Raw genomic sequence first — 24,281 nt, 5'->3', positions numbered from 1 at the left:
TTACTATCCCTGAATTGGTGTTTGCTACACACGATTATGCACTGGTCTGTCTGTGGGTTGTTTTTGAGTGCTAAAGTGCACAGGTTGAGCTGAGAAGTGAAGATTTTGTGTTTTAAAGATGAGGTCTATCCCCTCTCCTGGCCTTCTCAGAGCATAGGTTTTAAGGCAAATAAATAACCTTGGATTTCCTCACTTCAGCCCCTGCCTCCCAGCTTGTAGGCCAGTAGTACGTGACGCATTTAATCGAAGCATAAGAACGATTATGAAAATGCCCGTGAAATTATGTTCACATCTGCAGTCCAAATTGCGAATATCTCACCTCCCTCTACCGTCCTGGTGTCATCTGATCTCAGTTCCCTTGAGGTGACTAAGAGCCTAGTCATTAATATAACACCCACCAGCTTTATTGGAACTTACCGTCAGAAAGGTCTGCTTCCAGAAACTCCCTGCTCTGAATGCAGCTGCAGGGCCGGCCTTTCTTGGCCATTGCACAAGTCCGTGCATTGTCTCTGTACGGGAATCACTCCCCAGACTTGAGCACCAACATGAGATCGTGGTCCGTGTTCTACGTCGCAGGGAAGAAAGGCTTGGTTTAAAGTTACACGACAGGGGAGTTAGACTTCTAGAAGTAGCACTCGCTTGCCTATATTCTCACCCTTCCAACAATGCTGGGATCATGTGGTACAATGTGGTGATGATGATGATGATGATGGCGATGATGATGACGGTGATGATAAATGACCACTATCAGGAGATAACAGTGGATAGAGAAATGATCCAGACCCCACGAAGAAGGAACCATTCAAATCCAGAACATGGGTAATTCTCTAAGACAAAGGCTCCAGCTTCTCTGACAAGTGAATGACCTGTAAAAGAGAAGGGGAGAAAGGGAGACTGCTGCAGATTAAAGCAGACATTCTGTTAGGTCTAAAAGCAGTGGCACAAACCCAGAGAGGCAGCAGTAGACTGGTGGGAGCGCCAGCTTGCGGGGGAGGCACGGGCCAGTGTCTACACTGCATGGCCTTTCCCACATCCTCGCATTTACCTGTGATGAGGTCCCCTGCCTTGGGAGACCTTCTCTGGTTGCTTCTCCTAATCACAGTGAGACGGTATGTGTCCACTCTATGCTCCAATGCCAGCACGGCCTTTGGGACTGTGCATTGTAATTATCCATATATATTTGACTTCTTGAAAATTTGAGGCAATTGCAGACCCACATGGAGCTGAAAGGAATAAAATGCAATTTTATTACATGCGTAGATTTGTAGGATCGCCCCAACATGGTCAGGATGCATCACAAGGGTCTCTCCTGCTAGACTTTTGTAATTGCCTGTTTACTCTATTCTCCTCACGATGCTGAGAGCATCTTGATCCAAGGGTCTTATGTTTCACCTCTGCGTCCTGGTTCAGGCTAACTCATACCAGCACCTAACTTCTAGGTGCTCCTACGTGAAAGCTTGCAGAAGAGACTCAAATTCTACCACAGTAAGAGAGGAGGAGACTCAGAATACTGTCTAGAAAGGGTCTGGCCAAGAGGGAGAGAAAACATCTCCAGGCACGAAGCACTAACAACGTACGATCTTAAGGGAACTATTCCTCTAGAGAGGACTGTGGAGATCTCAGTGGTAACTCTGGCATCCTACGGCCTTAAAATACCATCCCCTCGGGTGATTCAAACAGAAACCTGCATTAAGGGAAGGGTAGATTTCGCTGCAAAATGAAACATGTACACCTGACTTTTATTTTTTGGTCCTAATTTTATTCCTTTTGCATCATCTTTCCATGAATATGGGGGCTCTGAGGTTAATGCACTTGAAAATGGACTCGTGGTGATTCAGGCCATGGGGACATCTCCCCTGATGGGGACAGTGCCTTGAGCAAGGAATTGGAGGTCGTCAGCAAGAGTGTTGGGATTTTTCTTTAGACTTTCTCATGACAGATCTGGAAGAAGGCAAGTTTTCTTTAATTGGTCTCTAGCCCACTCTTGCTTTTCATCCTACTACTCTTAGGATTTTTGGAAACTGTCTTGGAGGAGCAGGGATCCTCAAATTACCCCAAGGACCTACTCACGTGCATCACTGACGCATGAAGACACCAATGACAAGTCTGAATCCCTAGGTTTTGATGAATGAACAAATACCAACGTATGTAAGATGACTCTGAGTTTTCCCCCAGCCCAAGTCCTGAAAGGGAGTGACCGGTTGACCCTCATTGAAATCCTTAAGTATCAGGTCTTTACTCACGGAAAGCTCGTCCTGTGTCAGATTTTGTGTTAGTCGGGTAGACAGAGGGATAACAAATCCTGTTACTCATCCCTAGCCATATATCATTTCATCTGCCTGTCCATCCATGCGTCCATCCACCCATTTTCATGTACAGAGTGCAAATTTCTTTTAGTAGCTCCAGGGGACATGGGAAAGGCCATGGAAGCAGTAGCTTTTTTTTTTTTTTTGCGGTACGCGGGCCTCTCACTGTTGTGGCCTCTCCCGTTGCGGAGCACAGGCTCCAGACGCGCAGGCTCAGCGGCCATGGCTCACAGGCCCAGCCGCTCTGCGGCATGTGGGATCTTCCCGGACCGGGGCACGAACCCGTGTCCCCTGCATCGGCAGGCGGACTCTCAGCTACTGCATCACCAGGGAAGCCCAAAGCAGTAGCTTTTTGAACTTCTTTGAGGCACCTTCTAGGCACAAACGCATCTTTGCCTCTTAGACATAACATCAGCCCCTTAGAATACACGTAGGACAGCTTCTTGGTGACAAAAGGAACCGGTGTTATTACCCTCCTGCTTTAAGTAAGAAAACTGGAAAATCTGACAGAAAGGTAAACCCTTGCTGTGGATAGGCCCCTGGTGCCCCCGGCACTTAGTATATTTTGTGTTTTGGTTTTCCAGAAATGAAAATCTCAGGGAAATGAAAAAAATATATTATTTTTTCCCTCATTGGCATCTATCTGTTCATCTCTCTAGGGGAATCTACTTCATATGGAATTCCCTGTGATTCTTCCCTTTCACCTGGGGAAGTAGAAAATTTCTCCTGAACAACTTTGCTGAGGCTTCCTGAAGCTTCATCGTGACGGGACACATCTCACAGACAGAAGGGCACCTTGACTGGGTCATTCTCACTGGTTTCCTGTGGTTCTGTGAGAACCAATGGATTTGGATGGAATGGAATATGCCCTTGAAGGCTTAAAGGCGTGTCTCGTTGAAGCCGGTTTAGAGCTCATTGGTGCCGGTGAATGAACACTCCCATCATTCTGCACTGTGATGATCTTTCCCAGCTATTAGAAACAAAATCCAACTGGCTGGTCACCTAATTTTTCCAAATACAGTGACAGAATCTCACTGCAAGCACCCCTATTGCCAAATCCTTGTCTACAGAGGTTTGGCACAAATTCTGATGTTACGCAACAGAAGCTGGGAAGAGAAAACACGTACTCAACAAATGAGAAGAGAGAAGATGCAAAAAAGAACAAAGCCTGGGCTTACAACTGTGCTTATGTTGTCTTCAGGCACAGTCGAGTCAGGGCACCGTGCTGCGGTCTGATGTCGTCAAGGCCACATACCCTTGCACAACTTACGGGGTTGGGGAATAATTACTGACGGCACACTCAGAGGCAGGGCTTTTCTCATTGCTCTAGGGAGTCAGTACTTATACCTTGTGTTAACTAACCTGTCTGGATAAGATGTTTAGGGGAGTCTCTTCTCCGTAAAATGTCAGAGCTACATCAGAGGCACACAGGAGTATGTCTTAGACGTCTACGCGTCTATATGTGCACCCACATTTTCCAAAGCTGTTTCTGTGTCAAAGCGTGTGGCGGTAACGCCACACGGTGCCTGGCACGCAGCAGCCGGAAACTGGTTTCCTCCTGATTTCCAACTTGGGAGGCACTGGGAGGTGTCAGTATATCTGCTGGGGGTACCACTCGCATTGTACAGACACTTCATTTCAATCAAATCATCCGCCAGCGTGTGCCTTCTCGCTGCAGCTAATAACTCTTTGGTACAGTGCTTTGGAATGTCCACTGGCAGACGAGTCTTGCCCAAGCCACGTTGGGTCGGCTGGGGCCGGGGCACGACCTTGACCCTCCGGACTTCCGGCCCGTGCTCTGCAAGAGACGACCTTGCTTCTCTTCACTGTCCTTGCTGAGACGTTGTTGACTTAGCTATGAAAGGAGCTGCCCACATCTCTGGGAGGCTCCCTTACAGGCGAGATCTGTGAAGAGTCTGGCACCTGTGCTCAATCAATAGACACGGCTACTGCTATTATTACTAATCATCGGCTTTCTGAGAGAATTCATAGAAACGTGTGACTTGGCTTCTTCTGCTTCTGAGAACCGGAGGTGAGTGCCTGCTCCTTGGAGGAAGTTCTGTGGCTTAGAGAGAAAGAAAATCGTATACCAAAGTGACCTTTCCCCCACAAATGCTGTTCAGTGCCCAGAACTAATTAGCCAGGCTCTAATTGGCTTGGAGTCTGAGAGGACCGGGCAAAGCCACTCCGTGGAGATGACACAGTCCACAGGGTTCCCTGGTTACTCTCCTGGTGACTTCCGCATTACATTTGTTCCGTTTGCTGGTAGCAAGCTGGTTTTTCAGATGGGATGGCTCGCCAGCTCCTTCTGCGCCTGTGAGCCCAGCAACCAGGAAGCTGGGAGGGGCCCTGGGGATGCAGAGGGAGACCACAGCCCGGCTTCTCCCCCCGACGGCTCCACCCTGTCTGTGCCCGGGAAGGAAGGAAGAAAGTCACAGACCCGCTGTCGGTCAGCCATGATGGGCCACCAGCCAAGGAGGGGAGGGCAGCAGGGCCTGGGAAAGGAGGACGTGTGGTGTGTGAGGGCAGCAGCCTGGGCAGCGGAGCCTCCGCGGGTGCCGAGTCCCCAGGGGGCTGCAGGGGAGCCTTGTGGGGCAAGGAGCCAGGGCTCAGAGCAGTGTGTGGTGAACAGCCTTCCACACAAGCAGCCAGGATGACCGTGCCGGCGGGCAGGCGCGGGAGGGAGGGCGCACGGCGTGTGGGGAGGGGTGGGAGCCTGGGGATCGAGACCCGCCTCCTGTCTGTCTCCCCTGATGGGAAGCCAGGGCCGCCGGAGGGGCGGGGGCTGCCTGGTTGAGGGAATGGAGCCACCAAACCACTTGGCCTTTGAAAGATGGGACTGGAGGTCTAACCTAAGCCTTGAGAAATCCCAGGAGAGCAACCCAGGTCCTTCGATTCTAGTGCAGACCTTAAATGACGTTTGAATGTAAGACAAGAAAATAATGACCCAAGTCCCTTATTTCTCTTCCCAGTACCCCCAGTGCATGGCTTATCGGGGCCCCTATAAAAGGCCGGCTGCATCTTGACGATGCGCTCACCTTGGTAACCCACATCGTGTACCCACCTCCCAATCAATGGATGCTTCTCATATCACCCTTTGAATACTACTTCTACAGTTTATCATTGACTGTCTTTATCTCCATATACCTGTGAGCTCTTTGAGGGCAGGGATGGAATCTTACCTTCATCCCCTTCTTAACTCCAAAGGCATGTGCTTCATTACATGAATGAAAAGTCAATAACGTTGGAAATTAGCTACTGCTCTGAACATCAGCGACTGTCTTTCTTGGGGGGCCTCTGGGGCCAGAGGGCATCTCCTTGTCTCAGGGTCCGATGAGGAAAGTCGCCTCCTGCCCCAGCCTTGAACACTCCTGTGAGGACAGAAGGGTGTTTGTTATCTGTCAGCATAATTAAAACCAGATTGAAACTCACCCTTCCTCCCAAAATGACATGAGAACTTGATGCCTAATGTCCATGAGTTTTGTGTTCCTGAGTCGTGCTTTTTTTTTTTTCTATCTTCATTTCTCATCAGCACAAAAGAACGTTCTTTCTCTTTTTGACTTTACCAGAAATGACACTTATTTGTGTAGGAAAGGCTAAGATAAGTTTCTAAGTAAAGGAAGCACCATCATTCTCTCTCTGTACATTGACTACTACCTGGGGAACGCCATCTGTACTAAAATGTACTACATCTTGTCCACGAAAAACCCACTGCATTTGTAATGCTCTATTGTCTGGAGCCTGTTCCCCCAGCATCCCTGGGGTCAGAGGTCAAACTCTTCTGGCAATGAAGGGTGGAAAGGTCACCAAGAAGAAAGTTTTCTGATTCCTCTGAAAAAGCAAATTCCCTTCCTCAAAGCACTTCCTCCCCCGCAGCTTACACTCCAATAAGAAGAAAGAGGTAGATGTGGGGGAAACTGTCATGTAGTTATTGAATGTGACCCCGTAAGGAAGAGATCAGAGCAGCGGCAGCAGCTGCAACAGAGAAAGCAGGCAGCCAGCCTCCGTTGCTGGTTTTCCCTCCCCGCAAATACCATTAGTATCCAAGTTTGTGCAACCCCACCCCCATCTAATTCCAGAGCATTTTCATCACCCCCCCCCCCAAACCTGTACCTATTATTACTTTCCATTCTCCCTTCTCCCCAGTGACCACCCATCTCCTTTCTGTCTCTATAGACTTGCCACTTCTGGACATTTCATATAAACAGAATCATACAAAATGTGGTCCTGTGTGTCTGACTTCTTTTACTTAGCTTAATGTTTTCACAGTTCATCTACGTTGTAGCGTATGTGGGTACTTCATTCCTTTTTATGGCTGAGTACTATTCCGTTGTACGGATACACCACATTTTGTTGCTTCATCCATCAGCTGATGGACCTTTGGGTTGTTTCCACCCTTTGGCCACTGCGAATAACACTGCTGTGAGCAGTTGTGTACAAGGTGTTGGGTGGACGTATGTCGTCCTTTCTCCTGGGTCCATATCTATGAGTGGAATTGCTAGGTCACATGGTGGCACAACGTTAACTGTGTGAGGAACTGCCCCGCTGTTTTTTCTTTTTTGTGGGACCACACAGTGGCCTGTTGAGTGGTCTCTCTGCCCCCAGTGTTGTCCCCTCCCTCTGGTCAGGTCTCCTCACCACAGCAGCAGGGAGCAGAGTCTCTCACCCAACAGACACTTTTAGAGCCTGTATAGGGAAGCAGAGAGACAAGGTCCTGTCCAGTCAGCTGATATTAAAGCATCAGCTGGGTCGTGACCCCCAGAATAAAAGCACGGCTCTGGGCCAGCAGGTCCAGAAGCATCTCCCCTGCGTTTCCCTCCCTCTTGCTGATGATTCTCCAGTCACTCTGGCCTCCCTTGGACACTGGCTTTCTCCCGCCTTGAGCCTTTGCACATACCATTTATTTTGTTTCCTCTGCTTAGATTAGAACGTGCCATTCTTCACAAAGCTGCCCAAATGAAGGAGTAAATAAATCGAATTCAGTGTATTCAATGTATTAACTTGCTCAAGGCCACACAGCTGGTTGATGGCAGACTCCCCGCTGGATTCTCGTATCAAAGGCTTTTTGTTTGTGTGTTTGTTTTAAATCTTTCCTTCTAGATGACCATCGAATATATCAGCCTGTATTACAAACCTTTTATTTAGCCTCTATATCAGGGCTTCTCGACCTCAGCACTATTGATATTTGGGGATGGATAATTCTTTGTGGAGGAGGTTATCCTGTGTGGTGTAGGACGTTTCTGCATCTCTAGCTTCCAGGCACTGGATGCCAGTAGCAACTCCTGCCCCCCAAACCTCCGCAGCTGTAACAACCAAAACTATCTCCAGCCATGGCCAAGGTCCCTTGGGGGAAAAACTCATCCAGTCGAGAACCACGACTCTATGGCTATTGTCTTGTTCAATGAATACTGGAGCTGAGACCAGCCAAGGGTATTTCCAACCCCTCCTTACCAAAGAGTTTTAGCCAATTCCCCTTTAATAAGGCAGGACATGAGGCCTGTATGAATTTAGAAGAAATCTGCACAACAAGGTTGGAAATCAAAAGAGTTTGTGCTTGATCTGCAATAAATGAGAATATTTGATATGCCAGATTCCTCATTCTTCCAAAATTCTGGTCAATAAATACCAACTTAGTGGGACCCTAACCCTCCTGGGTCAGGCAGACAGTATGATCTCGTACACTGAGGCATTTCCTCAAAGTATTTTTCTGGGTAGTTTGGATCATCCTTTTCAGAGATCAGAACTTTGGAGTGATGGGAAGGGGGAAGAGATGAACACGGAAGGAGACCCTATGACAAAAGGGTCCATTTTAAATGCTTCGTGTTAATTTCAACAGCTTGCATCTCCCTACATCCTTAGTATTAGGACTGAGTCTGAGAAGCTGAAATGAACACAATTGCTCCGAGCCGGTGACTTTGCAGACCAGGATGTTCCCCGGCTCCTGCAGTGCTGTTCAAACTTGGACGCAGCTGGGGGCTCCATTAGTAACCCCCGGGAAAATATGAGTGTTCTTAGCTGGAGATGTCCAAATAACAAGATTCATCTTTTTCCCCCTGGCAGAAGCAATAAATTTGCATGATGCATATTAAATGTTTAATTAAAACCCAGTGCTAAAGCATTTTCAGGAAGCTATAAAAGCCCTTTGGAGGAGGTCTGGAAGCCAGGGGTGCTTGTAAGTTTACCAAGTGCACTGCTGCCCATCGGACACCAGGTTTCATCTTCGCTCTGTTTCTCTTTGGTACCTGAGTTGTTTCACAGGTGTTGGAGGTGCCTGATGTAATGATTCAGTAATTCCGATGACCGCTAAAATGACAAGGATTTGAGACTTTAAGGGTAGAATCCCCAGACGCCCTCTGGCCAGATCCAGAATCCACGTCCTTGCCCCTCCTGCGGCAGGAAGTGAGTTGGGCACCTAGCGCAGAGCCCGTGTGGGAGAAACATAACGATCCCAAGAGCAATTTGAAGCTGAAGGGGGAAGTGCCTAGAGACAGAATTTTGCTCCTTCGGCTGTAATTGCCAGTGAGACTTCCTGGGGCCTCGGAGGGGGATGCTTTCCGAGCAGAGAAGCCGGGCTCAGACGACGCACCCCAGGTACTCTCACGCTGCAGGACGAAACCTTATTTAGTAGCTGTATTAATTGAATCCTCACTTTGGGTGGATTGATGGAATTCATATCAGAAGGTCCCCTCGCTGTTGGAGATGTCCCTCGCTGACTGCCTCCGCCCTCCAAAATAGGAACTCAACTTCACAGCTGATTTTTTTTTTCCCATTTGCTCATTCATGCCTGCATCCATTCATGCACTCATTTATTCCATCAAAGCCGATTCAGAACCTTCTAGGTATCCTGGGCTGTATTCGTCCTGAAGTCAACCTTGATCTACTAAATGCCAGGCACCGTTCTAAGCGATTTACACGCACCATTGTCTCCAATCTCCACGAGTCTTTTGAAAGCAGAGGGTTTTCTCCAGCTGGAAGCAGAAGGGGAAGTCGGAGAGGTTCAAAGCCCAAGGAGGACTGGGCCGGCTGTCGCTGGCTTGAAGCTTTCGGGTGTGGGGGGAGCATGTGACAAGGAAGGTGGGTGCTCCCCAGCAACAGAGAGTGGCTCCCAGCTGACAAAAGCCATGGGGACCTCAGCCCCACAGCTACAGAGAAATTAATTCTGCCAACAATCTGGATGAGCTTGAAAGGAGATTCTCCCCCAGGGCCTCCAATTAAGAGCTCAGCATAGCCGGCATCTTGACTGTGGCCTTGTATGAGCCCCTCCGCAGAGAACCTGCCTCAGCCCACTCAGACTTCGGACCAACAGAACCGTGATATCATACGTGGGCACTGTTACAAGTCGCGAAGCTTGCAGTCTTTGTTGTGCAGCTCTCGTGATTACTGAGGCTAATAGACTCACATCATTCTCACGATTAGGCGGCAGGCTGCTTACAGGTGAAGAAACTAAAATTCAGAGAAGTGAAGATACCTTTTCAAGCCCACACAGCTTGGCAGGGCGAGAGAGAGAGATTCAAACCACATGGTCTCCTGACTACAATTCTGATGTTTTTGTGGGTCTCACAAATCTCTGCGGTGGGTGGAATCGTGGTCACTCTCTCTCTGTGACCCTCTGGCATTGTCAGTGAGGGACACGAGATGTTGGTGTGAGTGGAAGCAGACCGGTGGGCCGGGAACCGGCTGGACGACACAGGTGGGGGCCATAGAGAAAGGGGGAGGGGTGTGGAAATGGAGGTACCATCAAAGGAGAGAAAACACAGCCGGTCAGGAGGTTAGGATGCGGGGAGCTTCTAGTTTTCATCCTCTTTGCACGGTCAAGGACGCACCCCCAAAGGTCCAAAGCGACAGCAGGCACTGTAATGTGTCACACCCCTGAGTCCCGGGGAGACTAACCAACCCTCCACGCTGTCCTCTGATGGCTGCCTTCCACACTGTTCTGTCCTGGGGGGCGGAAGCCACACATCAAAGCACAGTGTCCTGACCCCTGTGGCCCTGCAGCTCACCTGACCCTCACCTTCCGGGGGCAGATCCGGCTGTATTCTGAAGAGAAATGGAGCCGAAGCAAAAGGAGCAGGAATCTAACGTTTGACTTCTTCAGCGTCTTTAGAAATCACAGCTATCGTTTCCTTCTTTGATTATGACAGTGTTTTCTCCTCCTTATGGAAACTCTGGAAAGTACAAAAAGGAGCAAGAATAAAGGGAAGAGAACCACTTAGAAACAGTAGTTGTTAATAGTGTTTCCCCTAAGTTATTCTTTGGGTAATGAGTATACAAAAATATATACACAGATAGGCAATTGTATGACGAAAGGGTATGTTTAACAGAATTGGAATCAGATGGACTCTTTATTAACCAACTTTTCACTTCATAATCTACCATCAACGCTTTCCCTGATCACTGAGTACTCTTGGCAAGAGTGTCTTTACTGCCCACATAGCACTTAATCACATGATCATAAAAGAATTTACTTCACTTATTGCGGGACTTCCAAATACTTTCCAATTTTTCAGTAATATACATACTGCTTTGATCTCTACCCTTGTATATTTCTGAATAGCTGATAATCTCTGTAAGACAGAGAGAAAAAACTGGGGTTACCAGGCTGTGATGGTCAATTTCATGTGTCACTTGGCTGACCGCGGGGTGCCCAGATGAAACATTATTTCTGGGTGTGAGGATATTTCTGGATGAGCTCAGCATTTGAACCTGCGGACTCAGTAAAGTGGACGCCCTCCCCAGTGTGGGCAGGCATCGGTGACTCCGTTGAGGGCCTGAGTGGAACAAAGGTAGAGGAAGGAGGGCTTCACCTCCCTCACCCCTGCTCCTCCAGCCCCCTTTTTTTTTCCTGTCTCACCGCCCGAGCCCGCGCACTGCAATGAAGACCTAATGCAGCCAAAAATAAATAAATAAAATAAACAAATTTTTTTAAAAAATTAAAAAAAAAAAAAAGGGGTCCCAGATCCCTGCAGACTGGGATCTACACAGTCGGCTCCCTGGGTTCTCAGGCCTCTGGACTCAGACTCAATGACACCAGTAGTTTTACTGGGTTTCCAGCTTGCAGGTTATCTGACTGATTGATTGATTGATAGATAGTTATCCAACAGGAAATATATACATATCCTATCGGGTCTGTTTCTCTGAAGAACCCTGACTAATATGCAGGCTAAAAGGTATACGTATTTTAGGGTGCTGATATGACAAAGTATTTTCTAGAAAAGTTGTACCTGTCTTTCCACACAGAAATGTAACATGTTGCTAATGTAATGTGTTACATAATTTTCAAAGCTCAGCCTCCATTTGAACGGCAATCTCTCTCCTTTAATGCACTCCAACAGACTGCCCTGGAGTTTTTCCTTTGACCACTTTTCCACATTCTGTTCCACACAGCCCCCTGCACCCCAACCAGCAGCATCCTTTAAATGTCTCCAAGGAGCCAAAAAAAAAAAAAGGGAATAGGCACCACTTCCTCTATGTATCTACATTGTTTCTCTCTAAAGATATCCATGTTCATCTAGTTACACAGGACATAATTCAAAAGAAGATCAAATGTCAAATAACGTTTACTTCAAAATAAAGGGCAATTTTTGAGAGCTATGTTTAGATCTCTTTCCATCTATATATGTATTTTTAAAATTAATTAATTAATTGTATTTTTGGCTGCGTTGGCTCTTTGCTGTTGTGCACGGGCTTCCTCTAGTTGCAGCGAGTGGGGGCTACTCTTCGTTGCGGTGTGTGGGCTTCTCACTGCTGTGGCTTCTCTTGTTGCGGAGCACGGGCTCTAGGCGCGCAGTCTTCAGTAGTTGTGGCACGAGGGCTCAGTAGTTATGGCTCGCGGGCTCTAGAGCGCAGGCTCAGTAGTCTTGGCGCACGGGCTTAGTTGCTTCGTGGCATGTGGGACCTTCCAGGGTCAGGGCTCAAACCCATGTCCCCTGCACTGGCAGGCGGACTCTTAACCACTGTGCCGCCAGAGAAGTCCCATATCTATACATTTTGTAAATTAACTGTTTGTCCATAAGCTCCTACGCCTGGTTCTCAGCCAAGAGCAGCGGTATCACTTAGCTGAAGCTCTGGTGAAGAGAAGGAGAGAAAGCAAAGCTGACTGAAGATATGCCACAGGCTAGGCCCTGCACCAGGTCCCACCGTGTACGTGATTTCCTTTTAAGCCACACGAGGTATTCTTTTCTACATTTCTGTGCATAGGGAAATCAAGGCCTACAACCAGGACAGTGCTGAGCAGAGAGGAGACCTGAACACAGGAGACCTGAACATGGAGTCCCGTGCTCCATCGTCTCTGCGTTCTGTCACCAGTTACTCTAGAAACAGATCCTAAAGCAGGGCAGCGCCCACGGCAGCACCCAGATAGCACACTGGTAAGGCTCTCCCTTCACGCTGGCTTAGAATCCCCTTCCCTTCTGCTTCCTCACATCAGCTCTCAGATAGACTACCTGAACCCACGTGCCTACTGCAGCCTCTGCTGTTAGGGGTCTCCAGACTGAGACATTTGCTTAGAAGACCTGAGCCCCGGAACGACCCTGCAGAGCAGGGCGTGGCTCAGGTGCCGGCTCCCACCTCTCCTTCTCCAGTCTTCGGGTCCCCAGAGGCGACTGCAGCGTGCCCTGCTGTGCAAATGTCTCCAGGGAGCGACACCTGTCCCAGAGGTCTCGCTTTCGTCCCAGCTGGGCCTACGCGTGACCACGAGTGAGTCACAAGTGAAAGATGGAGACGTTTCCCCCGGCGACGGGGCTCTGGGTCCCCAAACCACATCTCTGCTTTCATATGTGTTGGGATGATTCAGCGGAAACTTCTGGTCAAACGGATCACCATAGCAACTTTCAGTAGACATCCAGCATGCAAATGAGAGAGTGGAAAGGGGCACTTTCTCAATAGCCCAAAACCAGCATCCTCTGAACCCTCCGGGGATCGAATTCTAGACTCTTTGAAGGTTTAATGCAGAGCCTGCTTCAATGCAGGTCGGCACCTGGCTGGGTGTGTTGGTGTCTTCAGATGCTAAAATGAGAAAAAGTCCCCGGGGGTGGTTTCTACACTCTGAATCGTTTGTCTCACAGGGAAGATGTCTACAGGGGAGCTGGGAGACTGGGGCTTCACATTTTCTCTGTGTCATTTCTAAGCTTCAGGATCTTGGCCAAATGACGAAAACTCTCTGAGCGTCAGGATTTTCATCTGTAAAATGAGGGTAAAAAGACTTGCTCAATAGAGATATGATGTGTCTGAAATGAGAACTGGAAAATGCTTTGCATGTATTAGTCCTTCAATAAATGGTAGCTACTGTACTATCCTCCGTGGACCTTCTGAAGCCCGTCTTTAATCGAATGCCAGTTACACGGAAACTGTGGTGTTGATCGTTAGGGATGTAAATGTCAGTGTGGCATCTGCTCTCAAGGGGCTACAGGAGCTGCTGAAAAGAGGGTGAAAGGGGGTTAAACAGATTAACCCTCTAACTCAAAAAATCTACACTACACAAATTTCAATGTAAAAAGCCAATGGGGTGTTGGAGAAGGAGAAGTGATTTTATTTTATTGACACATTATTCACTATATCAGACAGGAATGCCTTTGGCTGCAAACAACAGAAAAATTAATTAAGAGGGGGCTTAAACAAAGAAGGATTAATGTTCTCTCTCTCTCTCTCTCTCTCTCTCCCCCTTTCTCTCTCTCTCTCTCTCCCTTTCTCTCTCTCTCTCTCTCTCTCTCTCTCTCTCTCTCTCTCTCACACACACACACACACACACGCACACACACACCCCACACAGTTGTGGAGGTAGCTGACTGCAAGCATTAGTTCAGTGGCTTACTAATATTAAGGTCACCATCTCACCATCGCTGCAATTCTCATCTTTCCCCTCTTGCTATCACCTCATCTTCCCAAGGTAGCTGCTGAAGTGCTAGCCATCATGTTTGCATTGCAAGGTGGTAAAAACAAAAGGGAAATTGATGGTACCATTGGAATGTTTATATTTTATGTATGAGAAATGAGTCCCATGGCCTTTCTCAGCTACAAGATTATTCATGGCTTGACTTGATGAAATGTCACATCATCCCCAAGGAGGAGGCATGTGTATAACCCAAAGTCACAGGGTAGGAAAAGAGCAGAGGCCCTCTGACTTTGGTCCGTGCTCTGCCCTTTCGCATAGCTCAGCTCTGATTCAGGGGTCCAGAGTTTGTGGGGCGGGCTGGGGAAGGCAGTAAGGGCCTGTTGAGGTACACAGGACACCAGCTTGGTCTCTCCTGGGAAAAGGGTGAAGGTCATTCACGTTCTTCTGTAGAGAACCCTGATTGCATCCGGGGGAGAGGAGGAGAGAGACAAAGGAGGCTCTACTCCAGGTGGACCTTGGGGCACCTGGGAGAAGTACACCCATGTGATTCTATCTGATCCACAACTTTGTGTCTCTTGGGTCCTAGTGAGAAGGAGTGGGCCTGGGGAACCAAGAGTAGTTTTAATAAAGGGAATGTTTACAGAGCACAGGAACACAGAATATAGAAAAGCCTTAAGGCAAAGTATCATTTCCTGGGGTTTCCACCTTCAGGGAGCCAGGACCACCTCTTGCTGCCTGAAAGGGTAAGGAAAGGGTGCATCGTTCCAAGACTCAGGGAAGAGGGGAGGAGAGAGAGAAAGAGATGGAGAGAAAGGGAGAAAGAGACAGATAGGGGGAGAGAGAGAGAGAGAGAGGTGGGTGACTAGACAGGGCAGCCTGACTCCGACTCTATAGCTGTAACCTTCAGTCAAGGACACGAGTGATCCTGCAGGTTGGGAGGCAGGAGCTCACCCCACCGCCCTGCGGTGTTACTCAAAGGCCTGACCCAGCTGGAAGCCAGAGGGCTTGGCGAGCCCACCCACACTGATCTGTCTCCCAGAGCCCAGAGCTGAGTGGGGAGAGGTAGAGAATGGACCTGGCGGGGGTGGGGCTGGGTGGAGGCAGAGCCCAACAGAGACACAAAGTTGAATGAGGGCAAAGAGGCTGTTAACAGCCTTCCCCCAGTCCTTTGTGTTGTTACAATCACCCCCACCAGTGAATGTTCCAGAGGCTTCCATGGAGCACGTGAAGATGGGGGTTCACACGTCGGCCCCTTTGCCATGGTGTTCTCTACCCTTTATACTCAGCGCCTCACTGCTCACCCATCCTCACTACTCAGCCCATGCTCTAAATTTCATGACAGAAGGTTAGAAATAGCCTCCCTGGTGTTTCCTCTTAAAAATCCCCCAGAGGGCTTCCCTGGTGGCGCAGTGGTTGAGAGTCCGCCTGCTGATGCAGGGGACACGGGTTCATGCCCCGGTCCGGGAAGATCCCACATGCTGCGGAGCGGCTGGGCCCGTGAGCCATGGCCGCTGAGCCTGCGCGTCCGGAGCCTGTGCTCCGCAGCGGGAGAGGCCACAGCGGTGAGAGGCCCGCGTACCGCAAAAAAAAAAAAAAAGAAAAAAAATCCCCCAGAGAGTTACACTCTGGGGACGAAAACACAGTGCCAGTTTTGTCACTGCATCCTTTTCATCAATAAAGTATGTGATCGAAACTGTAGGAATATACATCTCCTTAAGGGATGTGGGTGGAATCAATGGTGTGTCGGAGGGAGATACTTATATATTCTTCTTTAAATCAGTCCACGTCTCAAATAATAGTGTGAGGAGGAACCATGTGATTGGCAGTCAGTAGATATTTAAAACAAATGGCGGACTTCCCTGGCGGCGCAGAGGTTAAGAATCTGCCTGCCAATGCAGGGGACACGGGTTCGAGCCCTGGTCTGGGAAGATCCCACATGCCGCGGAGCAACTAAGCCCGTGTGCCACAACTACTGAGCCTGCGCTCTAGAGCCCGCGAGCCACAAGTACTGAAGCCCGCGCGCCTAGAGCCGGCGCTCTGCAACAAGAGAAGCCACTGCAATGAGAAACCTGCGCATTGCAACAAAGAGCAGCCCCCGCTCACCACAACTAGAGGAAGCCCGCGCGCAGCAACGAAGACCCAACACAGCCAAAAATAAATAAGTAAATAGACCAACCAACGAATAAATTAAAAACAAATGGCTAGTGACAAAAGAAAGGGGAAAGTATACATACACAGCAATTATCTATGAATACATGATGTGTACATTCATTTAAGGATGTGTTTGCGCCAGTGGACCAATCAGCTCAGTCAAAAGAGAGGCTACAGTAGCCACATCTGCAGGTTAATTTGTTTCTTTCAGGATAACAATGAAAAGTGATGCTGCAAGATTCTGGGCCATTCTGCCGAGCTGATCCTACCCTGAGGACAAGGTGTAGTTTTCTGGTGCTTGGGAAATGTGCTTTTGGGAGTGGCCAGGTGTGCTCTGGTGCCACTTCTGACTCTCAGAGGATCACCAACAATCCCAACATCAGGTTTCAGGTTTGGCAAGAGGTACATAAAAATGTCCTCAAGGCATAGTGTCCAAGAAAAAAACCCTCAGCAACCCAGGCTTCAAGGAAGATCAGCTCTGCCTCTCCCAATGTGCCTCTGCAGACACAGGAAGGGTGGGACGTGGCCTGGGATTCTCTGGGAGCAGGCGTTGTCCCTGGCATGAGATGTGGGCCGCCAGAGAGCATCGCCCGGAACATTAACATGGCGGCAGAGAACTTGTCGGGGTGTTCATGTGAGGCCCAACAGAAAGATGGAAACAGATCGAATAATTCTTACAAATCAGGTTTCAATGCTCCCTCCCTCCCTCCTTGTCAGCATCATCCTGAGAGAGAGAGAGAGACAGAGAAACAAAGACAAAGAGAGACAGAGAGCAAAAGACAAAGACAGAGACAGAGAGAAACGGAGACAGAGTCAGAGAGAGACACAGAGAGAGGGAGACAGAGAGACACAGAGCAAGGCCCCAGAACAGTCGTTTGCCGGTTGGGACACACCAGCGGGTTGAGAGGACACTGCAGATGAACACGTTCATTCATTCTGCAGACATTCCTTGACCCTCTTCATCTCAACACCAGCGCCTGTCCTCCCGGAGGTTTCCAGGCAGTGGACAGACAGACAAGCAAGCCTGAGCTTAGGATGGGAGTAACACGTCCTGTGATAAGGAAGCTGGGACGCCCCAGGACCGGTGCCAAGTCGAATCACAGGCAGGGCACGGGCTCCGGGTATCAGCAAAGCAGCTCTGCCCACCCCTCCACCCCAAGGTGGTTTCTATTGACAGCAACTGAAAACACAAATCAGTCATTATTGTGGAAAAAGCTGAACTTTGTTGGACTTCATTTGCTCACTTCCAGTCTGATAGAGCTGCCATTTGTAATTACATATAGGGTTACCATCATCTTTCATCTTCCAGCTCTCCGAGTCTCTAGAAGGTTGCACGCGGCCATATTTGGGAGCACAGTTCCCCCCAAACCTGGGTGTTTGGGGGATATTTCTAAGAGAGGGTGATGTCTGAAATGAGCTACTTGTGCTTGACCTCAAAACAGAGAAGGGGCAGGCTGAGTGGAAGAAACAGCAAACACCTCTTCCCATTCTGCATCCAAGTTCCCACTGGGATGGGAGACGACAGCTGACGGCTGGCGGCCTGTTGTGTGTCAAAACCAGACGGCACCATACAGCACACAGCACAAAGTCTGGCCTGGACCGAGGGCTCCAGAAATGTTACAATTGTTGTTGCTGTTCATTTACTGTTAGAGATACTTATCTCTTGGAACGTAGTCCATCAGTATTCCTGCTCCACATTCTAGGAGGAGACAGCATGGCGCTGCCGAGATTGACAAACTCACACCAGTTCACTTACCCGGCGTTCAGGAAGCACCTACTTTGTGCAAGGTGCTAGGTCCCAAAGCAGAGCCACGCGGGGGCCTCACCTGACGCTGGGCCTCTTGCCTCCAGAGCAACCCTCTCAGGCAGAACAGTCCGGAGTTCCTTCTGACACAGACGGGTAAGACCTCGGAGAACGAACGTGCGCAGGGAAATTGTACTGGAGACCCAGAGCTCACAAAGAGAGTGACTCCCAAGCTGTCCAGCTATCCTCAAACGAACGCGCCCTCTGCGACACTCTCCCGAATGAATCTCACGCCGAAACCAGCGCATCGTTTTTTGCTCTTTGCTAAAGTTGCCATTAGGAGCCTTAACGCTGCTGCTGACGATGTGCTAGGAAATACTGAGGCGACAGGGCAGGAAAGGAACATTTACTGGGTGTCTCCTGTGTGCCCAGTCCTGGGATTTTAGATGCACGATCAACTCTTGTCTTTTTAACTCTGGGTAGTTGGTAGAATTACCTCCCCACATTACGGATGAAAAAACTGATGCCTACAGAGGTTAATTTTCTTCCTGGACATCCCAGAGCAGATCAGAGCCTTGTGAGCACTTAGCTCTGCTTGGCTTTATCCAGACCTTGTCTTCTCCTTCTACTTAAAGCAAAACTGGACCAGGAAAATTACCCTGGACTTCAGCCAAAGGACCTATGAAACCACAGAAGGGAATGGGACCCACGCTGCCTGCACACGCTAGCTCCTTTCCGTGGAGTTTCAGCGGGATCTGTGTTGTCCTGGGGAGAATCCCAAGTATACTTGCGACCAGATAGGTCTCAGCCTTCAACCTAGGAGGTCTGGAGCTCGTAGCAAGAACCAAGGTTGGCTGGGATGAGGGGAGGTGATTAAAACAGTGGGGTGGGTAAGGCCAGAACAGAGCAGAGCAAGTAAATATTTGCTAGGGCAAATGGTACCTGACGACTCCTTGGAAGGTTCCAGTGGTCTTGGAGCCACGGGATATATGTCCTTTACAACATTACCTATTTCTGGACAACACAGACCCAGCCGGATAGCCTGAGAAGGAAACCAGCCTGTGTTCGGAGTAAATAGTTAACACTTCTGGGCTGGAAGAGATGATTATTCAAAAGTTGGTCCCCACATACAAATGCAAATGACATCCAGAGACACATGAATGCTAATTTCTCCAACGAAGTCTGTAGACAAATGCTAGTCATTAGAAACATTTCCGCGCATTTATATTAGGCTGTCCTCTAAAAGACTTTTCAGACAAATATGTCATCAAGATATTCAAAACCATGTAATCTTATCCAAAGTTTCAGCTATCAACAGTACAGTTTTCATCTCTTGCAGCTGTGTGTCAGAACGCTCAGGGAGATTACTCAGCTGATACGGCCGAGCCGGGAGGGGCCAGAGAAGTCCTGGGGGTCCGTAAAGCTCCCAACAGGAGAATCTGGGTTCTCAGAGTGGGTTAGGCTTTGTAGCCACAGGTGAGCGATCCGAGGCAGGTGAGGGGTGACCTCTAATAGGTCAGAGAAGAAGCATTCAGAGATGTCCTCTTCTGTGTCTCTCTCCACCTGCTTGCCTTCACACACACAAGCGCTACCAAGCTGACAGATCAACTTAAAAGCAGGGCGACTGGGAGCTCAAGATCCTGTCTGCACCACCTTCTTCTGCAAAAGAAAGCCTCGGACCCGTAGACCGTTCCCGGGGAGGCTCGGGGTAAGGGCAGAGGCTGAGGGTGAAGCGACAGGAGGGCTCGGCTTTAAGTCCTTCCTCTGACCGTGTGCGCGTGTGTGCACTTTTACCATCCCGTCCCTTCCTTCATCTCTCCCCCCTCCCCTGCCCCTTTCTTCGTGGGAAGGGTATCTGGTGAAAAGAGTGCCCAGAGGGAACTTCCACGCCACCCCTAGGCCTGCAGAGGTTACTGTCATTTGATTGTTTCCTGAGGGACCATTTGTGTCTGGGTCACTTTATTTAGTGTGTGACTGGTGGTGGCTTTTGGCACTCACTTCTCTTTAACTAAACGTGTATTAAGTGAATCTATTAAATAACTCATTTATCTGTTAATCCACTGTTCAGCAACAGGAATATTCATCTACCCATCCATCCATCCATCCACCCACCCATCCGCTACTCGCTGATAATGAAGTCTGAAGAACCCCTAAATACGGCACTACTATTATCCCGGTTCTGTGGCTGAAGAAACGGAAGTAGAGAGGCTACAAAATTAAATCAAGATCCCCCAGCTAATAAGGGACAACGCTGAGACAGGTTCATCTATTTTCTGGTTCACTCCACTAAGTCCATGGACGGCCATTTCTTGACTGCCTGCCTTGTAACAGGTTCCAAGTCCAGGTATAACAGGAGGGTAAAGATGTTTCGGACTGGCCCCTGCCCTCAAGGAGGTTGCATTTTTGTATCAATGCCAAGTGCCATGAGGCTGGTGTGAGTTGTATGCCCCGAAATGGTAAAGTGTAAGCTGGTGCAAAAACCCATCAGCCCAGGTGCCTGGGCACACTGTTGGGATAACTCAGGGTCATGGGTCTCACCATCCAACGTCCGTGGGTACACTCTCTGAAGGATACCTTTGTTTATGGATGTATAGGCTGTAAACCCCATCCTAACAGCTGCTGCTTTGAAGGAGACTCGGGAAAGGACAGGCCAGGGTAAGGTCCAGCCCCTCTGGGGATGGGCTTGTTATGGCCACACTGGCTCCTTCAGACAACGCTTCTTAGAGCTGAGGGTGTGATCTGTGATGGCTGGCTCCTGCCAAGCCAGGGCCTGGAGGTCTCTGTAAAGGATCACTACATTGTGCAGGATATTCTTAGCGGGAGAAACAGTTTGTGCAAGGACACACGGGCATGAATGATGATGGGAGGGTAGAGCAGGGTGTTTGCTGAAGCACAGGTAGCATGTGACGGGATGGCTCACCGAGGGGCAAGGGAGGTATCTGAACAGTTAGAATAAGAACTCATGGCAAAGGGTCTCATGTGCCAGCTGCAGGGTCTGGACCTTAGGGGAGCCACAAAGGTACTGGGCAAGGGAAATATATATCCAGATTCATGCTTCAGAAAGAATAGTTAGCAGTGAATTGGCAGATCTGGAGGCAGGAACACTGGTTAGCTGGTTCTTGCAATAGTGTAAACGGAGGCCTATCCTAGACTCAAGGAGTGTGAGTGAGAGCTCACAGGAAACCTTCACGATTTTTGAAAAGCAGAATGGAAAAGATGCACGATTGATTAGAGTACTGAATGGAGGAGAGAGAAGAGCTCAGCTCAGCTCTCAGGTTTCCAGCTTGAAATCTGGGTGAATATTTTTTAAACCTCATTGGGGATCATGAGAGAAGAGGCCAGATTTGGGGAGTCTGAGATGTCAATAGGATATCCCAGTGGGATAGCTCAGTGGCAGTTGAAAATCTGGCTTTGGAGTTCAGAAGATAAAGTATTCGTTGGCAATGGAAACTGAACATGCAAATAGGTAGCATGTGTGCCACAAACTGCCCCTTCTGCACCCAGAACAGGCATCACTAATCAATTGCAGATTTTTTTTTTCCCCCATTGAGCCTGGCTGCTTAAGCACCATGATTCAGGCAGCCATTACCAATGGACTGGAGCTGGTATGGAAATTGAAATATTCTTGATGGCTGTCACAGAGATGATGACTGAAGCCATGGAGGGGTTGGGAGCACCCTCGGTAGAAAGGGCATATCTAGTAAAATACACAGCTGTAGTTTAAAGAGTGTTGGCTTTGATGGAAGATGACCTGGATTCAAATCCCCTTGTCACCACTTACCGGCTGTGTTAACTTGGGAGATTTACCTAAACTCCCTAGGTCGTAATTATTTATTTGTAAAACATGGATAACAATAGTACCTCATTGCATTCTGGATAACATTACTGTCACATAAAGAGTTTAGAACAAGCTGACACTTACATAATGCTCAATACATGCTATTGGGGGGAATGCAAAGAGCAAAGGAACCTGTAAAAATCAAGAGGGGTTCCCTCAGAGCCTGTGCCAGTCCAGGGGACACCTTAATACTCCTGGTCACAGGAGATCTGCTGGCATTTGGGAAGGATTCTAAACTCATTTCTCAGACTCACGCTCTGTACTCCATGAATATCCTGGTTCTTAACTCAAATACAGCTTGGGGTTTGAATCTATGCATCTATAAGACTGCTTCCTAATTTGTAACAGTCCTTCTGCACAGATTTTGGACAAGGAGGTGGATGCTTTGATCCAGCACAGCGGCCACTGGATCTAAACTTCCTCTGTTTCACCCAGAACGGCAGACGGACAGATGTTCAGCCACAGCCCAGGAGGAGAGGGAAGGGGAGCTCAGTTCTTTCCTATCAAGAGGTCCCTTTTTAGTTTAGGTTGCCAGGTGTGTGTTACCTGAGAGAGGCCTTGTGGCCTGTCTGGCAAAGCATGTTAAAAATAAATAAATACATATAATTTATTTATTTGCCTGGTTTGCTCTTTCCCAATCACTGTCCTTAATCGAAAGGCAGTTATGGCCTTTTGGGTGCAGTACAGCATATAAAGTGTTTAACAGAGTGCCTTCATATTCATGTAGCCAGTATCATATTTATCTGGGTAAATAGAAGATTATGTTTTCTGAACTGCCTCTCTGCCGGCCCTGCCAGCCTTTAGCAGTCTTTGCCAAGAGCCTGGAACCACTTTATATGGGCTTCATAACCACAGAGCTGGTGTGTGTGTGTGTGTGATTTATTGATTTATTTATTCTGGTGGCAGGGGTGGGGGGCGGCCTTTTCACGTTATTTTTCACCGTAAGTGTGACGGTAAAGTGTGTTACTCCGAACGCAAAGGGTCACACAGTTTCTTGACCTGAACACAGAACTTCTGGTGACCTCGTGGTGAGGGCATCGAGCCCTCCAGTTGTGACAGATCGACAACTGCCAAGAGGCTCACAGGCCAGCTGATTTCCAGTATAATCTGCTGTTGGGTCTGGGCTGGTTGATTTCCTCAGAACACTGATTCAAGGATGTGTTCTGGTCTTTCCTTCTAACTTCCTGCTGGTGTGTTGCTGGGTATGTGCGTCTGTTTGTGGGAGGATGAGTGTATCTGCTTTTGACCTTGAGCACGTGTGCACGTGTATGTTTTGGTACCGAGGGGGAGAAAAAAGGCCAGAAGACAGAGCGGGGAGGAATAAGAGAGGGTCAGAAAGAGAGGAGGAGAAGTCACCGAAGTCTCACAAGCAGATTATCTGGATTTCTTCATTCTGTCGTTTGCCCCCTGGCATTGGTGTCTGGCACGGTTCTAGGTTCTGGGGATCGTACACTTACCTAGCGGGACAAAGTCCCTGGTCTCACAGATGTTACTGTTTAATGGGGGGACACTGACAATAAACCAGTGGTTCGATACGGCAAATTGCAGAGAAACCGGCTGGTCCAATCACTGACGGAAATGCTGCCGTCCTTCTCAGCAGGGCTGGCTCTGTCACAGCCCCGGGGTAGCTCTCATCTCTGAATATTCCTTCCCAAGAGAGGTCATCTCTGGAATACATTTGTTTCTCTCTGGACAGACAGATTTCTACTTTAACTCAGATCGCTCCACCTCACTTTAAGGTTGTTTTCTTAAATTCCCTCTATGTCAGTGGTTTTCAGCAGGGGACGATCTTGCCCTCCCCCTTCCCCGGGCGACAAGTGACAATGTCTGGAGCAATTTCTGGTCGTCCCGACAGGGGATGCTACTAGAATCTAGTAGAGGCCAACGATGATGCTGAACATCGTACACATGTTTATTTTCTGTCTCCTCCACAATGAGAAGGCATGTCTTGCTCTTTCGTGTATCTATAATATTGACATCTTATAGATGTTCAATAAATATTTGCTGGCCGGCAGTGCCTGTAATAAAGCTCACTACACGATAGGTGGTATAAAATGTTTGCTGAGTGAATACCTGATCAACTCTGTGACTTAACAGCCATCTGACTTTGATGAGCCATCTGACCTTTCTGAGCTTCAACAATTCCCCCGACAAAGAATGATCTGACCCAGGTGCCAACAGTGTTGAGGCTGAGAAACCCTGACTTAAGTGAAGCTGGAGGCTGAGCCAGCACCCGCGGGGCCGGGGCTTGTGAGTGTGTGCGTATGCGGGGCATGGCGGTGGGGTCTGCCAGGAAGCCCGGCACTGCCCCCTGGGGAAAAGCCCTCCCCACAGCCACATGACGCTTTCCCTAGGAAACTTCTCTCCACCCCAGACAGTGAGTTGGGAATCGGCATAGCCTTCGCTGGAGGC

General features: G+C 48.8%; 1 long non-coding RNA gene across 3 annotated transcripts in view; it reads right to left on the bottom strand.

The window, feature by feature from the left end:
- LOC113627320 (uncharacterized) overlaps positions 1-24,281 on the bottom strand; it is a 241,568-nt gene that overhangs the window by 33,368 nt on the left and 183,919 nt on the right. For 2 of the 3 annotated variants that reach the window (XR_003435511.1, XR_003435509.1), the window contains 5 exons: positions 10,318-10,471; positions 5,489-5,677; positions 3,669-4,371; positions 1,046-1,223; positions 418-866 (listed from right to left, as the gene is read on the bottom strand). This is a non-coding gene — a long non-coding RNA (uncharacterized LOC113627320). The remainder of the gene's footprint in view (positions 1-417; positions 867-1,045; positions 1,224-3,668; positions 4,372-5,488; positions 5,678-10,317; positions 10,472-24,281) is intronic. The other variant, XR_003435510.1, reaches the window with a different exon arrangement.

The sequence above is a fragment of the Aethalodelphis obliquidens genome, unplaced genomic scaffold, assembly GCF_003676395.1.
Source record: "Aethalodelphis obliquidens isolate GAN/ISIS:26980383/991018 unplaced genomic scaffold, ASM367639v1 scaffold20, whole genome shotgun sequence".
Classification (NCBI taxonomy): Eukaryota; Metazoa; Chordata; class Mammalia; order Artiodactyla; family Delphinidae; genus Aethalodelphis; species Aethalodelphis obliquidens.
The sequence above is the reverse complement of the archived record's forward strand: the minus strand, read 5'-3'. Positions and strand labels throughout refer to the sequence as shown.